Source organism: Myotis lucifugus, unplaced genomic scaffold (assembly GCF_000147115.1).
Source record: "Myotis lucifugus unplaced genomic scaffold, Myoluc2.0 scaffold_2, whole genome shotgun sequence".
NCBI lineage: Eukaryota > Metazoa > Chordata > Mammalia > Chiroptera > Vespertilionidae > Myotis > Myotis lucifugus.
Window position 1 is genome coordinate 22335394 of NW_005871050.1, and position 14788 is coordinate 22350181.

The window sequence follows — 14788 nt, forward strand, 5'->3', positions numbered from 1 at the left end:
CAGTCTACCTGAGCATGACTGAGGGTTGCATTGAAACCTCCTGATCCGCCTGCTCATGTGCATGACAGGGAGGCGGCGCCCAATCTCCCCATTCGTCCTTGCTTCTGAGCCTTGACCAGGGGCTGCACTTAGGGATTGGGCCTGCCCTCTGCCACCCGGGAGCAGGCCTAAGCCAGCAGGTCGTTATCTCCCGAGGGTCCCAGACTGTGAGAGGGCACAGGCCGGGCTGGGGAACCCCCCCCCCCCACCGAGTGCACAAATTTTTGTGCACCGGGCCTCTAGTATATATATAAAAGCCTAAGAAACCAAACAACTGAATGACCTGGTCAACCAGTCGCTATGATGCGCACTGAACACCAGGGGGCAGAAGCTCAACACAGGAGCTGCCTCCTGGTGGTCAGTGCACTGCCACAGTAGGAGCACTGCACAGATGACTGATGGGCACCAGACACCGGGCTCAGGGCTGGGGATCGCAGATGCAGTTGCGCGAGCCTCTCCCACATCCACAAAAGTGCACTACCGAGAGGCGGCGGTGGCAGGCACATTGGGGCCGGAATGAGTGGGAGCAGCACAGCACCTGGTCCCACCACTACATCCCTCGGGTCCTGGATTGAGAGAGGGAGCAGGATAGGCTGCAGGACCCCACTGGTGCACAAATTCGTGCACCATTCTTCTAGAACCTCAATAAAGATTGGTGAAAAAAGCCGCCAAGAGAGAGAGCTGGCTAGTGGTCTGAGGAACCATCCCTTTTCCAAAGAGGAACCCAAAGGAAGATTGCTTATCTCTTGCAAATCTCAAAACCATGTCTTGGTGATTCGTAAGGTGATGCCACCCTGGCCAGTATTGCACTAACTCAGCCACAGACTCCAGGACCCTCACCTCTCTGGCTGGGGGCTCCAGAATCCCCACAGTGATTCACAGAATGATGCACCCCCTCCAGAGTTGTGCCATACCTGCCAGAGTCTTGCTAACCCAGCCGCAGGCTCCAGGACCCTCGTAAGATAGGATGTGAACTCTGGAACACCTGCAGTTACCTGGATAGTGCATACCACCCTACCCTGGGCTCTGGAACTCTGCAGTAAGTCATACTCCAGTAAGACCTCAGGCAACCTTTGCCACAGGAGCCGGGACCCTGAGCACACCTACAACAGCTTGCTCAGTGAATTCGGGGGTGAGTCACATAATCAGACAACCTGAGAGGAAACTCCATCCATAAGTGGTGCAATAACATTCAAGACACAACTACATTAGGAGAACCCAAATAACTCAAGCAGGGGGCTTTCCTAGAACACCCAGCTCAGGAGATCTGAGACACTACACCACTGGGTCCAAGAAATCACCTACTTCTTAGGACCAGCCCCAATATATGTGGGTGGCATAGCAGTTTGATCTAAAAAATAGAAACAAATACAAAGGGACAGCAAAAATGGGGAGACAAAGAAACAATTCCCAAAGGAAAGCAAAGGAGGAATTGAAAGAAACTAAATGAAATGGAGGCAAGTAATCTGTCAGAAAAAAATTCAGAGTAATGGTTATAAGGATGCTTAAACATCAGGATGACAAATACACGCAACTCAATGAGAATTACAAGGAGCTGAATGAGAATTTCACCAACATGAATACGAATCAATAGGAAATGAACAATAATATAGATGCAATACAAAACACAGTGGAAGACCAGAAGAAGCTGAGGACTAAAACAGTGAGTTAGAAGACAAGGTAGCAAAAACAAACAAACAGACAAACAAAAACCAAGCAGAGCAGAAACTGGAAAAATAAAATTAAAAGCAGGAGGGTAGTCTAAAGGGGCTTTGGGATAACATGAAACAAAACAACATCTGTATAATAGGGGTACCAGAATAAGCGGTAGCTGAGCAAGGAATGGAAAACTTGTATGAAGAAATAATGACAAAACTTCCCTGACTTTGGGAAGAAAAAAGTCACACAAGTCCAGGAAGCACAGATTCCCAAACAACATGAACTCAAAAAGACCGACACCAAGACACATAATAATTAAACTGGTAAATGTCAACAATAAAGTAAGAATCTTAAAGGCTGCCAGAGAAAGACAGAAATTACCTATAATGGATCTCCCATTACACTATCAACTGATTTCTCAACAGAAACACATCATGCCAGAAGGGAATGGAATGAAATATACAAAGTGATGCAAAGCAAGGGACTGAATCCAAGAATAATCTACCCAACAAGGCTAACATTCAAAATTGAAGGTGGATCCAGGGGTTTCGCAGAAAAAAAAAGGAGTTTATTACCACTGAGCCAGCAATGCAAGAAATTCCAAAGGTGTGCCATGCCAGCATGGCCAAGGGTGAAGCTGAGGAGGAGCGGTGAAGGATTAAAGAAGACAGACAAAGAGAATACAGAATTTGTGGAATATAATGAATAACATAAACTGATGAACAAAAATAGAACCAGAGACATAGAAGCATTGAACAGACTGTCCAACCTATGAGGGAAGGCAGGGGGTGAGAGCGTAAGAGATCAACCAACGGACTTGTATGCATGCATATGAGTATAACCAATGGACGCAGACAGTAGGGGGGTGAGGGCATGTGCTGGGGAGAGGTCAATGGGGGAAAAAGAGACATATGTAAGACTTTCAACAATCCTATATAATAAAAGCCTGATATGCAAATTGACCGACAAACAGAATGACTAGTGAAACGAATAGTCATTATAATGTGCACTGATCACCAGGGGGCAGATGCTCAATGCAGGAGCTGCCCCTAGCCCGCTGGCACCAGTCCGGCCAAGTTGGGTGCCAGCAGGGGTCCCCTGATCGCCCTATTTGTCACTCCGCAGAGGGAGGCAACTGACAGCAGCGGCAGGGAGCAGGGCCAGTGAGCAGACTGCGCAAGGCCAGGCAAGGCGGGTGCCAGCTGGGACCCCCCGATCACCCCACAGATCAGTCCTGATTGCCAGCCAGGCCTAGGAAGCCTACCTGTGCATGAATTTCGTGCATCGGGCCTCTAGTGAAGAATTAAAAAATAAGCAATATTCTCTGTTAGTTTTCAACATTTAGAGTTAACTTCCAAGTTCTTTTTATGAAGCCAGCATTACCCTAATCCGAAAAGCGGATAAAGACTCTACAAAGAAAGAATTACAGGCCAGTGTCCCTGATGAATATAGATGATAAAATCCTCAGTAAATTGCTTCTAGCAATATATTAAAAAGATCATACACCAGGACAAAGTGGGATTTATTCCAGGGATGCGAGGGTGGTACAATATCCACAGAACAATAAACATGATATATCACATAAACAAATTGAAAGACAAAAATCACATCAATTGATGTGGAAAAAGCATTTGACAAAAATCTAACACCCTTTCTTGATAAAAACTGTCAGTAAAGTGGGAATAGAAGGATCATACCTCAATATAATAAAAGCCATATATGACAAACCTACAACCAACATAACACTCAATGGGCAAACACTATAATCATTTCACCTAAGAACAGGAACAAGACAGGATTGCCCACTCTCACCACTCCTGTTTGACACAGTACTAGAAGCGCTAGCCATAGCAATCTGACAAGAAGAAAAAATAAAAGATATCCAAAATGGAAAAGAAGAAGTACAACGTTCATTATTCACTGATGACGTGATATTGTACACGGAAAACCATAAAGGAAGCATGTCAAACCCAAAGGCTAACACAGGCCAAATAAACAAGGTTTAAGTTTATCTTGGCCACAAAAATACCAAAGCTTCAATTTTCATAGAAATGTAGGTTTATTTCCATAGAGACGTGCTGAATACAAAGGGCTAAAATAAATGAGTAATTGTTAACATAAAATAATAGAACATTTTAATAAAAATTAATATTTTTTCTTGAACATTAACTTACTAGACACTGAATAAATGCACAAATTAATGAGCATAAAGCAAATAAACCTATTTTTCTTCTTCTCCAAAAGCGAAATATTTCCTGTTGTGCACACCAAACAAGTCAGCCCAAGACTAATGACGTGGCAATTGACTGCTAAAATATTTACTGCTAGTAGAAATGGTGCACCTGCACATAAAGTGGGTAAGGGAAATGAATGCAACACAATTATGCTAATCAGTCATTAGTGAATGTTGTATTTCGTTATTAATAATTATGTATAACAGGATATTGTAAAAATTAAGTGACAAAATTTTCATTAAAATGTTTCTTATATACTGTTATATTGGCTGGGCCATAAAAATATTTATTGTGGGCCGCATGCGGCCCGCAGGTCACGAATTTGACATGCTTGCTGTAAAGATTCCATTAAAAACCTACTAGAATTTGCCAGTCAATGAAAGAAAAATACCACATGATCTCACTCATTTATGGATAATAAAGACCATTATAAACTGATGAACAAAAATAGATACAGAGGCAGAGCAGCATCGAACAGACTGTCAAACTACAGCGGTAAGGCTGGGGAGGGTTGGGGGGGAGGGGGGGGTAAGAGATCAACCGAAGAACTTGTATGCATGTATATAAGCATAACCAATGGACATAAGACACTGGGAGGTAGGGGAAGCCAGGGGAATGTCAAGGGGGGGGGGAGGAGACATATGTAATACTCGTTGTAATACTTTAAGCAATAAAACAAAATTTAAAAAATAAACTACTAGAACTAATAAATGAATTTGGCAATGTAGCAGGATACAAAATTAACACCCAGAAATCAATGGCATTTTTATATACCAATAATGAACTCACATAAAGAGAAACTAAAAAACAATCCCATTTACTACTGTAACAAAAAAATTAAGATAATTAAGGAGGTAAAAGGCCTATACTCAGAAAACTACAGGACGTTGAAAAAAAGAGATAGAGGAAGATATGAACAAGTGGACAAATATACCGTGTTCATGGATTGCTAGAATCAACATCATAAATTGTCCATCCTACCTAAAGCAATCCTACGGAGATATACCCTATGGACACAGCTGTTTATTAAAGAGGTTATTTTGTTCAGGGGTCAGCCCTTAGCCAAACTGTGAAGGAGGCAATGCAATGTTAATTCTTAGAGTTGTTCTGCCAAATTTTTTTTTTTCAGATAAAATATTATAGGTTTATTTAAAACTTAATTCTCACCTTGAGTATGCAAAATACAAACTCCACAAAATGTTCATTTTACTTTGTAGTTTACAAATATACAAAAAAGAAGTTTGCTTAAATTTATATTACATATTTATTAAGGCAAGGAACTATATAGAAAAACACATTTGTTCTGCTTAAGGCATACTTGGGAATAAACCATTGTACAAATTATTGCACATCTGAAACCACAGTGCATAACAGACTGTCTGCATAAAAAATGTTAAAGTAAACCAGGTGTATTTACCTGACTTAGGTCATACATGTAGATCGGAAGACAAAAATAGATTTTCCTTGTCAAAGTATGCAGCAGTTTGAGAAATCCTACAGAGGTATACCCTATGGACACAGCTGTTTATTAAAGAGGTTATTTTGTTCAGGGGTCAGCCCTTAGCCAAACTGTGAAGAAGGCAATGCAATGTTAATTTTTAGAGTTGTTCTGCCATAATTTTGAGTGATGTTTGGCCCCTTCGTAATGCCTCAATCCCAGGTGTCCAGTGTCTTCCTCATGGCCTGGATTTTCCCAGTCTTGAAGAAAAGGGAACTGGTAAATTGTCAATATGGTGTCAGATTGATCCATTTTCTCTCCCAGAGAATTTTTTAAATTGACTGCTCATAATGGAGAATTGCTTATTGGTGGGAATTGCACTGTAAGGTGTCCTAAGGAGAGAAGGGGAACACACAGAGATTAGGAGACTATAATCTTTATATCCCAACTGCATATTATACTGGAATGTAAGGCCAAATTTACCTTGTTCTTATCAAGTGGCAATGGTCAAAAAGCTAAACTGTTCAAGATTCAATAATTATAACTACTATTTCCCAAGTGTCAGTGAGCCTCTGGGGTTGAGATAACATTGAAAGAGAAATAATGTAAGGTTACAAGACAAATAACTTTGGTTTACAAGCCTTTCAATCAATTTGACTACTGTGTAAAAACCTTCAGTGTGGTTACGGCACCTAAAACTTATCAAGATCAAGGGAATTATTTACTTGCAGTTCAAATACTTATAATCCATTGGAATATACAGTTTTAGAAAGTCACTAACTGAATTTTTATGATTCAGAACCCAGTCTTCTAATTTGACAATCTCATTGCCTTTTCTAACTATGTAAATCAAGTGTAGCATCTTTTTATACAAAATTTTGATAATGTTAAACTTAATAGGAAGTTCAACATATTTATATTATGCTTATTTTAGTGTATGATATATAAAGATCTTATAAAATAACTGCTTATAAACGAATCTCTTGCAAATAGCAACCATTGTTAATTAGGAGACATTTATATTTCTTATTTTCCCCCATGCATATAGAATTCTGATACATGTCCAAAATCATTTTATCATCGTCTGTATATCAGTCAAAATAGTTGTGATGTGATTTAAAATTTTTATTATTTGAACTAAATCAACATATATTTGAATGAAAGTACTATAAGATTTTAAAAGAAACAGGACTGAAAGCTTTACATTTCTAAAGGATGAGACAAGATGCGTGGGGCCTTGACTTGCTTAAATAGCGTAATTTATTGCAGTAGGAATACATTTAAATCTTTTTTTAAGACCTCGCTGGATATAGACATGAATTTTTTAAAACTTGAAATGTTGCAGCAGGCCCGGTCACTGTAGCTCAGTGGCTGAACATTGTTCTGTTCACCAAGAGGTCACAGGTTTGATTCCCAGTCAGAGCACATGCCCAAGTTGTGGGCTAGATCCCCAGTAGCGTGCATGAAGGAGGCCGCTGATTGATGTTTCTCTCTCATAGATATTTCTTTCTTTCTCTCTGCATCTCCCTTCCTCAGTCACTAAAATCAATTAAAATACTTTTTAAAATAGCATTCTTGCCCTAGCCGGTTTGGCTCAATGGATAGAGCATCAGCCTGCAAACTGAAGGGTCCCAGGTTCGATTCCAGTCAAGGGCACATGCCAGGTTTATGGGCTCGATCCCCAGTAGGGGGTGTGCAGGAGGCAGCCAATCAATGATTCTCTCTCATTGATGTTTCTATGTCTCTCTTCATCTCCCTTTCTATCTGAAATCAATAAAAATATATTTTAAAAAAATAGCATTTGTTGTTAATATGTGCTGTACACTTCTCCCTACTCTTAGATAAAAGAACTCACTTTCTATAAGGAAAGTAAAATACAAGCTTCCCTATTACATAGTTCATTTCCTCAGGCAAAACTGTATCCAAATAACACTCATGTAAATTCTGCCCCAAAGTGCTTTTCCATTTCAGGATATACATTCCTAGGGATCTGTCCCTACTTTTACGAGGTAATGCTGCTCTCAGAAGAATATGTTCCTATGGCGCGACATAATGCAACTTTCGCCTTAAGTCTGAACCCACCTACATAAGCACCTACCTCACTCACATGGAGCACATACACAGCAGTAATGAAGTGACACAGTAAAAAAAAATTTAAAAGAAAGATAACAATTCCTGAACTTTACTTGTGGTAAATAAATAATAAAAAAACATAAATCACATATGTACATATGTTGAAATGACGAACTTTTTTTTTTATAAATAAATGGGAGATAGCGACATATCCATGAAATGACATACGTCGAGTCCAACGTGACCCGAGGACTGTCTCTATCACATGCCGATGAACTCAACTCAGTGTGTATGAGTATAACATCTAGTATTTTAAAATGGCATTCATGTAATTTTACATATACAATTATCCACTGTGTCAAAGTAGGCCTGTTTGTCAGAAGAGATAACTTGCTAAGTGATTTAACCAGCCTCACTTTAAGGCAGCGGTTCTCAACCTGTGGGTCGTGACCCTTTGGGGGTCGAACGACCCTTTCACAGGGGTCGCCTAAGACCATTGGAAAACACATATATAATTACATATTGTTTTTTGTGATTAATCACTATGCTTTAGTTATGTTCAATTTGTAACAATGAAAATACATCCTGCATATCAGATATTTACATTACGATTCATAACAGTAGCCAAATTACAGTTATGAAGTAGCAACAAAAATAATTTTATGGTTGGGGGTCACCACAACATGAAGAATTGTATTAAAGGGTCGCGGCATTAGGAAGGTTGAGAACCACTGCTTTAAGGGAAATAATTTGATGACACTCCTCCCAAGAAGACATACAAATGGCCAACATATATATGAAAAGATGCTTAACTTCACCAGCTATTAGGGAAATGCAAATCAAAACTACAACTAGATACCTCCTTATACCTGTTAGAATGGCTATCATCAACAAGGCAAATAAATAAGTGTTGGAGAGGTCCTGGAGAAAAAGGAATGATCATTTGCTCTTTGGGGAATGTAAACTGGTAAAGCCAATATGGAAAATAGTATAGAGGTTCCTCAAAAAAATTAAATGTAGCGTTACCATATGACCCAGAGACCCCTCTTTTGGGCACCTATCCCAAAATTTGAAAACATCTATTCACAAAGATATATGCACCCTTGTGTTCATTGCAATATTATTCATGATGGCCAAGACATGGAAACAACCAAAGTATCCTTTGATAGATGATTGGATAAAGAAGATGTGGTAGATATGTGCAATGGAATACTACTTAGCCATTAGGAATAATGAAATACTGCCAAATGGAGGGAGCTCATACAACTTAACCAAAGGAAGATAAACAATCCAATTAAAAAATGGGCAACGGACCTAAATAGACATTTCTCCAAAGTGGACATACAGAAGGCGAAAAGGCATATGAAAAAATGCTCCAAGTCACTAATCATCCAAGAGATGCAAATCAAAATGACAATGAGGTACCACCTCACACTTGTCAGAATGGCTAAAATAACAAGTCAACAAAGAACAAATGTTGGTGAAGATGTGGAGAAAAGGGAACCCTCGTATACTACTAGTGGGAAGGCAGAATGGTGCAGCCACTGTGGAAATTCCTCAAAAAATTAAAAATGGAACTCCCATTTGACCCAGGAATCCCACTTCTAGGAATGTATCTCAAAAAGTCAGAATCACTCATCAGAACAAATATATGCATCCCTATGTTCATAGATAGCAGCACAATCTACAATAACTAAGATTTAGAAACACCCTAAGTGCCCATTAGCAGATGAGTGGATTAAAAACCTGTGGTATATCTATACAATGGAATACTACGCAGTTGTAAAAAAGAAAGAACAGATACAGAGACATAGAAACAAAGAACAGACTGTCAAATCTCAGAGGGAAAGTAGAGGGTGGCGGGGGGAAGAGATCAACCAATGACTCATATGTGTATATGCATATCCTATATACACAGACAATAGGGTGGTGAAGGCCTGGGGTGGGATGTGGGGTGAAAGGTGAATGAGGGGAAAAGGGGATATATGTAATACTTTCAACAATAAAGATTTAAAAAAATATATGTGCAATTTTAAAAAAATGTATCTTTATTTTTGAAAGTATTGTGTGTCCCCTTTTTTCCCCTATTGGCCATTTTCCATCAAAATAATAAACATTTAGAGTGCTATTTAAGTCTATAAATTAATACAATACTTTGGAAAGCCATTTGATAATATTATCAAGAGCTTTAAATTCTTTCATTTCCTTTGATAACATAATTTTATCTTTAGAAATCTATAGTAAGGCAATTATGCTGAACACAGAAAAATCTGAATTTACAATTATCATGCCCATTTGCAACATTATAATACCAAGAAATAGGGAGCATTATCTTCTAACAAGAGAATGCTAAAGCAATCGGATCCAGCATTACATTAGAAAGATCATACACCATGACCAAGTGGGATTTATTCCAGGGATGCAAGGCTGATACAATATCTGCAAATCAATAAACGTGATACATAACATAAACAAATTAAGAGACAAAAATCACATAATCATATCAATTGATGCAAAAAAGCATTTGACAAAATCCAACACCCTTTCCTAATAAAAACTCTCAGCAAAGTGAGAATAGAGGGATCATACCTCAACATAATAAAAGAGCCTTATATGACAAACCTACAGCCAACATCATACTCAATGGGCAAAAACTAAAACCATTTCCTCTAAGAACAGGACCAAGACAGGCATGCCCACTTTCACCACTCTTGTCCAACATAGTACTGGAAGTACTAGCTATAGCAATTAGACAAGAAGAAATGAAAGGCATCTAAATTAGAAAAGATGTAAAACTGTCATTATTCGCAGATGACATGATACTGTACATACAAAAGCCTAAAGACTCCATCAAAAAACTACTAGAACTAATAAATGAATTTGGTAATGTAGCAGGATACAAAATTAACACCCAGAAATATATGGCTTTTTTACACACCAATAATGAGCTCACATAAAGAGAAACTAAAAAAACAATCCCATGTACTATTACAACAAAAATATTAAGATACGTAGAAATAAACTTAACTAAGGAGGTAAAGGCCTATACTCAGAAAACTATAGGACGTTGAAAAAAGAGATAGAGGAAGACATAAACAAATAGACAAATATACCGTGTTTATGGATTGGTAGAATCAACATCATTAAAATGTCCATCCTACCCAAATCAATCTATAGATTCAATGCAATCCCCATTAAAATACCAATAGCATACTTCAAAGGCCTAGAACAACCTCTCCAAAAATACATCTGGAATTTAAAAAAGACCCCAAATAGCTGCAGCAATCTTGAGAAAGAAGAACAAAGTTGGAGGGAACAAAGTTGGAGGGATATCACAATACCAGATATCAAGCTGTATTACAAAGCCACTGTTCTCAAAACTGCATGGTACTGGCACAAGAACATACACTTATACCAATGGAACAGAATGGAGAACCCAGAGATCCACCCAAGCCACTATGCTCAATTAATATTTAACAAAGGAGGCAAGAGCATACAATGGAGTCAAGACAGTCTCTTCAATAAATGGTGTTGGGAAAATTGGACAGATACATGCAAAAAAAAAAAAAAATGAAACTAGACCACCAACTTACACCATACACAAAAATAAACTCAAAATGGATAAAGGACTTAAATGCAAAACCATAAAAATCCTAGAAGAAGCCATAGGCAGCAAAATAGCAGACATTTGTCATTTTTGTTGTAGCATTATCTTTACCAATTCAGCTCCTAGGGCAATGGGAACTAAGGATAAAATAAACAAATGGACTACATCAAAATAAAAAGCTTCTCCACAGCTAAAGAAACCATAAACAAAACAATAAGAAAACCCACTGTATGGGAGAACATATTTGCCAAAGTTATCTCCGATAAGGGTTTAATCTCCAAAATTTATAGGGAAGTCATACAGCTTAACAAAAGGAAGATAAGCAATCCAATAAAAAAAATGGCCTAGCTGGTTTGGCTCAGTGGATAGAGCATCGGCCTGCAGACTCAAGGGTCCCAGGTTCGATTCCGGTCAAGGGCATGTACGTTGGTTGCGGGCACATCCCCAGTGGGAAGTGTGCAGGAGGCAGCTGATCGATGTTTCTCTCTCATCGATGTTTCTAACTCTCTATCCCTCTCCCTTCCTCTCTGTAAAAATTCAATAAAATATATTTTAAAAAAAATGGGCCAAGGACCTAAATAGACACTTTTTGAAAGAAGACATACAGAAGGCCGAGTGACATATGAAAACATGCTCCAAGTCACTAATCATCCGAGAGATGCAAATCAAAACAACAATGAGGTACCCTCTCACACCTGTCAGAATAGCTATCATCAATAAATCAACAAATGACATGTACTGGTGAGGATGTGGAGAGAAAGGAACCCTCTTGCACTGCTGGTGGGAATGCAGACTGGTGCAGCCACTGTGGAGAACAGTATGGAGTTTCCTCAAAAAATTAAAAATGGAACTCCCATTTGATCCAGTAATCCCACTTCTAGGAATATATCCCTAGAAAACAGAAACACCAATCAGAAAGGATATATGCACTCCTATGTTCATAGCAGCACAATTTACAATAGCTAAGATTTGGAAACAGCCTAAGTGCCTATTAGCAGATGAGTGGATTAGAAAACTGTGGTACATCTACACAATGGAATACTATGTGGTAAAAAAAAGAAGGAATTCTTACTGTTTGCAACAGCATGGATGGAACTGGAGAGCATTATGCTAAGCGAAATAAGCCAGTCAGAGAAAGATAAATATGACATGATCTCACTCATTTGTGGAATATAATGAACATAAACTGATGAACAAAAATAGAACCAGAGTCATAGAAGCATTGAACAGACTGTGCAACCTATGAGGGAAGGCAGGGGGTGAGGGAGCAAGAGATCAACCAACGGACTTGTATGCGTGCATATGAGCATAACCAATGGACGCAGAAGGCTGGGGTGGGGGGGCGGATAGAGGTCAATGGGGGAAAAAGGAGACTTATATAATACTTTAAACCATAAGGAATTTAAATTTAAAAAAGAGAGAATGCTAAAGCAAATTATAACCTGGTAAAGCATATTTATCAAGCCTTTACAGTAATTAGATGCATAAAATCATATGAAATAAAAAAGCAGAAAGCAAAATTATATATATATATATATATATATCAAATTATGTAGGAAGAAAAGAAATGCATGTAGAAAAGAAATGCATGTATGAAAGTTTGAAGAAATAACACTAACATGTAAACAGACATTGTCTTGGAGCAATGATATAATAATTTTCTATATTTTTAAAATATTCTAGAATAAGTAGATACCTAATGAGAAATTTTAACTTTTATTATTTATTTTAAAAACAGGTTATTGGTTTAAAAGTGCATCTATATGGTGAAGACTCAAACCATATACAAAATATGTCTGCCTATGGACAAATATTGGGAAAAACACAAAAATATAAACAGTTGTTGCATTCATATCTGAGGATCAGAGTGATTTTTAATTCTGTCATGGAACTCACAACATTGTTTGTGATCCCTTTCCCCTACGCACACACAGAACGTGATAATGTTGGTGTGAATTTGCAGATGGCTGAATGCTCCCTCTGCTCTGTAGAGATGGGCCCTGTAGGGAGAAAGGGGCCACTTGATAACCTGACAAGCTCAGGGAAGGCCTACTGATGGCCTTGCAAACTCAGAGACCTAAAGCAACCACAAAGGATGGCCTGAAAGTAAACTTTTTAATTAAAAAGCAGTCTATGATGGGTAGGAACGTGCTAGGCTGGTATATTCTGTGACAAGGATCAACTTTGATCTTAACTGAGCCTACTAGTATTACCTTTTTGCGTCTAAGGATAACATACCTTTGGAATGTGGGGATAACTTGTAATTTCCCTTTTTCCAGACCCCACAAGGCACAAACAATGTGCCAGGGCACCAGAGCGGAGACCACAGATTCCCTCGTTATTGTTATCATGTTAATTATTGACTGTTAACTAACAGATGTAAACGAAGCATATGTCTATCATTTTGCTTTTTATCCAACCCCAGAGGTTTTGCTCTGCTTTCTCCCAGCTCCCTAATCTATTACCGATCTATTACCAAGGATTTACTAAATCCAGTGGTTCTCAACCTTCCTAATGCCGCGACCCTTTAATACAGTTCCTCATGTTGTGGTGACCCCCAATTTCATTGGTAGAAATTGAACATAATTAAAGCATAATGATTAATCACAAAACAATATGTAACTATATATGTGTTTTCCGATGGTCTTAGGCGACCCCTGTGAAAGGGTCGTTGGACCCCCAAAGGGGTCGTGACCCACAGGTTGAGAACCGCTGACTTAGAGGGTGTTTAGTGCGGCAAGGGGCCATCACACAGCCGCGGCAAGGAGGAACCAAGGGACTGGGAGTGCAGCCCCAGGCACAGCCGTGGCGCCTCTGACTGTGTTAACTTGGTTGCTGTTAGTACTGCTATTTGAGCCAAAATGGTGATGCAACCTGAGGGAATTTTTGCAATCCCTAAATCAACACTTATATGAAATCACAGTAAGTGTATCATCCCACCCGGGCGGGGCGTCCTGCCCGAAGGGATTACCAGTGAACTTCAAGGTGTAACCAATCCTCCCTACTATCACAAGCCAGCTAAGCTGTCTAAACAAATGTGCCGAAGACATATTTGGTGAGCTGTTTAATGAGGCTAACGACTTTTCCATCCAGCAAATTCTCTTCCAGACAAAATTGATCGCCTGGCCGTTAAAATTACCCAGCTGGACGCTGGACGCAACAACGGGAGAGGATATCAACATGAAAAAAAGCTTTCAAAAGTTCCACAGCTCGAGACCAGCAGGAGGTTTCGAAGAGCACCCACCATTCCTAACCCTTTTGCCGTCATGTACAACGAGTGATAAACCACCTCCTCTGAAATTTCTGACCCCGTAGAGCGATGATTAAAAGGACAGGGTGGAATTTTATACCAATCCTTTCTATTTCTTTGACTGCCCCACTCCCTCCCCACATTTCTTCCCTCTGGAAAGAAAAAATGCTACAGGACACAGAAGACAAAGGAAAAGAGAAAAGGCACCAAAGTAAACAAAGGCATATACATGGCACAACACACGAGGTGAAAAAAGTTGGAAAAGCCAGAAACAGGCGCCCGGAGTGGAATATGACAAAGAGCTCAGACCCGACAACAGGTTGTCTCGGAGCGTGTAACATGGAGTGTCTTCTGAGGAATCCCTGTCCCCAGATACTGGCATTGGATGTCACAGATTAATCGTATCCAGCCACTCACTCCCAACCATTCTCTGCACCCGCAGCCCTGTCATCCCTGGGCAAGAGTACCAGCCCCCCCCCCCTCCCCCC

The 14788-nt window shown here is 39.4% G+C and overlaps 1 pseudogene; it reads left to right on the plus strand.

The window, feature by feature from the left end:
- LOC102441154 overlaps positions 1-14788 on the plus strand; it is a 26855-nt pseudogene that overhangs the window by 11343 nt on the left and 724 nt on the right.